We start from the raw sequence: 3,987 nt of genomic DNA on the forward strand, positions 1-3,987 counted from the left end.
TTCCCTGCATGGCTCTAGTCTGCCTTGCCATAGGCCATAGCAGCTTCTTTTTTAACCAGTGGTAGCAACACATATTGACAGACTACAGAAAGACCATCTCACAGAACTTCTTCTTTTCCATCAAATCAAAAAGGAAAATTTTCACTTTAATATGGTAAAATTACATATAACAAAAGAGTTATCAAGCAGGAATTACAGTTACAATATCTAAAGTCTATTTGAATTTGGCAAAATTAAAGAAAATATTCTGACTATCATATTTTTGTGAGTCTAAAGTTTTATATCTAATTTACCTTTTATCATAACTAAAGAAATCTTTAATTATAACTACCTAGTCTTCAACTCCATCAAAGACCCGAGAATAATATATTACCTAAGTAAACAGGAAGTACATTGTAAGGAACTCCTGAAAAATGAAATAAAGGACAGGCAGCTGTCTGCCTAGACACTCGCCCAATGTTCTTTGGAACATTCGGGCATCCATCATCAGCCTGTAGTTCTAAAGTATCTGGCAGACTTTTCAGTGGAGCAGGAAATTTGAAGGACTGTTCTGCCTAATGGCAAAGTTGATCAGTTGCTTTTCTCTGTGTCCTGCAGAATGTCTGACACTTACTTCTGTGAAGCAGGAACCTGAAAGACCATCTCACCTTGTTTTGTAAAAGTTCATTGATCATCTTCATATGGGTCCTGCATGTCCTGTTTATCAAGCAGTCCAGGCAAGAGCAGTTCCTTGTCCAAATGGCTAGCTTTTTCCACATTGTAAGCAAACTCTATAATGGGTTTCTTCAATGTCCATCATCCTTTCTGAAGTAACTGGTGCTGCCAGAAAAAGACATGTCTCACTGTTTAGAAATGTCTAAGTTCTTAAAACATTTTAAATGCCATATTCTGTGGGTCTTTAAAGAGTTTGAAGATTGGCTACCTAATTAAAATATAGCATTGTAAATCTAGAAAATTTAACTAATAAGACTATAAGTTTGATTATGATGACTAATTATTAATCCAAATTTCTTAATTATAAATTACAATTTTAAATGAATTGCATAAACATAATATCTTAAACAAGAGCAGAAATATACATACAGTAAAACAAAATTGAACTGAAATTTGTATCAATAAACCAAATCCATATCAATGAAATGTATTTTGAGTTTAACAGTTGAGTGGATACAGCTGCACTTCCTTCTTTAGTTTTTTACTTAAAAATAAAATCATTTGTATAGTGGTTTTAGGATTCACTGACTTGTTACCATCTGACTCAAAATATTGATGGTCTGAGATGGTCTGGGAAGGAAATAAGATGAATAAATTTATTGAAAAAGTAATATAATACCTACGCACTTGAAAGTATTAATATTTATGAAATTGCTGAACAGAATGTTCAAACTAGACCATGAAGATGTAGAAGAAGATCAAGTTTGGGAAAGTACAAAAAAACCCACAAATGAGTTTGGGAACATTTTCTGCTAATTTTGTAGTGAATATATTAATGCCTTTACAAATATAAAATGCAAATTTGAAAACTGTGAATCAAGAAAAAGATATGATTTCACATTATGAGTTAATCATTAGATTATAAAAATGAGAATGATAAGAATGTTGCAGAGTATATAAACGTATAAGTTGGATATATAAAAGTTTTAAAATACATTATAGAATAATATAAGAATTTTTGTTTTGCTTTTTTTCTTTTTCTTTTTTTAAATTTTATAATTAATTTAATTTTATTTATCAGCCTAATTATCCCTGTCCTCCCTCCCCCTGCCGCCCTTCCTCCAAACCATCCCCCGTTCCCACATCCTTCAAGGTAAGGACTCCCCTGGGTATTCAGCTAAGCCCGGTAGATTCAATCCACACAGGTCCAGTCCCCTTGTCCCTTTTCCTAGGCTGAGCAAAGTGTCCCAGCATAGGTCCTAGGTTCAAAAAAGCCAGCTCATTCACTAAGGACAGGTTCCTGTCCTACTGCCTGGGGGCCTTCTAAATAGTTTAAGCTAATCAACTGTCTCACTTATCCAGAGGGCCTGCTCCAGTTCCAAGGGGGCTCCTCAGCTATTGGTTCATAGTTTATGTATTTCCACTAGTTTGGCTATTTGTCCCTGTGTTTTTTCCAATCATGGTCTCAATATCTCTTGCTCATATATTCCCTCTTTCCTCTCATCAGTTGGACTCCTGGAGCTCCACCTGCGGCTTGGCCATGGATCTCTGCATCTGTTTCCATCAGTCAATGGATTAGAGTTCTATCATGATAGTTACAGTGTTCAGCCATCCCATCACCAGAGTAGGTCAGTTCAGGCTTTCTCTCTACCATTGCCAGTAGTCTATTGTGGAGGTATCTTTGTAGATTCCTGGGGGACCTCTCTAGCACTTTGCTTCTTCCTATTCCTATGGGGTCTTCACTTATCATGGTATCTCTTTCCAAATCTGTACAAATGGAAAAAAGAAAGCATCTTCAACAAATGGTGCTGGCATAGCTGGATGTCAACATGTAGAAGGCTGCAAATAGATCCATATCTGTCACCATGCACAAAGTTTAAGCCCAAGTGGATCAAAGACCTCAACAGAAATCCAGTTACTCTGAACTGATAGAAGAGAAAGTAGGAAGTAGTCTTGAATGCATTGGCATAGGAGATCACTTCCTAAATATAACGCCAGTAGCACAGACACTGAGAGAAACAATCAATCAATGGGACCTCTTGAAATTGAGAAGCTTTTGTAGAGGAAAGGACACAGTCAACAAGACAAAACAACAACCTACAGAATTGGAAAAGATCTTCACCAACTCCAACTCTGACAGAGGGCTGATATCCAGAATATTTAAAGAACTCAAGAAATTAGACATCAAATGCCCAACAATCCAATTAAGAAATGGGCTATAGAGCTAAGAAGAAAATTCTCAACAGAGGAAGTGCAAATGGCTGAAAGGCATTTAAGGAATTTCTCAGCATCCCTAATCATCAGGGAAATGAAAATCAAAATGACTCTGAGATACCACCTTACACCCGTCAGAATGGCTAAGATAAAAAAAAAAAAAACTGAAGACAGCTTATGCTGGAGAGGATGTGGAGCAAGGGGAACACTCCTACATTGTTGGTGGGAATGCAAACTTGTACAGCCACTTTGGAAATCAACATGGCACTTTCTTAGATAACTGAGTATCAATCTCCCCCTAGACCCAGCTATACCACTCTTGGGCATATACTCAAGGAATGCTCAATCATAGTATAAGGGCATTTGCTCAGCTATGTTCATAGCAGCATTGTTTGTAATAGCCAGGACCTGTAAATCACCTAGATGTCCTTCAACTGTAGAATTGATAAATAAAATATGGTACATATATACAATGGAATACTACTCAGCAGAGAAAAACAATGACATCATGAGGTTGCAGGCAAATGGATACATCTAGAAAAAAATCATCCTGAGTGAGGTAACCCAGACTCAGAAAGACAAACATGGTATATACTCACTCATAGGTGGGTACAAGATGTAAAGCAAAAGATGACTAGACTGCTACTCACAACTCCAGGGAGGCTACCTAGTAAAGAGGACCCTAAGAAAGACACAGGGATCACCCAACAACAGAGAAATGGATGAGATCTACATGAGCAAACTGGACATGAGGGAGGGTAATGAAGGACAAGGGTCGGGGAAAGATAGCTTAGCAGAGTGGGAGACCCAGCTGGATCAAGGAAGGAGAGGGAGAACAAGGAAATAGATACCTTGCTTTGCTTATTATATGTTAAGAATTAGCTTTTTAGATTCCATTTGTCTGGCAATGGTGACCATGAGGAAACATTAAAGGCCTCTCCTCCCCCGCCTAGTTAATCTTTGTCTACTTGCTCCAGGAACTGTGATCATTGAATTTTATGATTATGACTTTTTAAGGACATTTTGATTCATCTTGGGAAAACAGTCACGTATTCGATATTTTTGAAATGCAAATATAGATGATGTAATCATTGTTGTAGGACATAAAAATAAACTCTG

The sequence above is a fragment of the Peromyscus maniculatus genome, chromosome 21 (genome assembly GCF_049852395.1).
Source record: "Peromyscus maniculatus bairdii isolate BWxNUB_F1_BW_parent chromosome 21, HU_Pman_BW_mat_3.1, whole genome shotgun sequence".
NCBI lineage: Eukaryota > Metazoa > Chordata > Mammalia > Rodentia > Cricetidae > Peromyscus > Peromyscus maniculatus.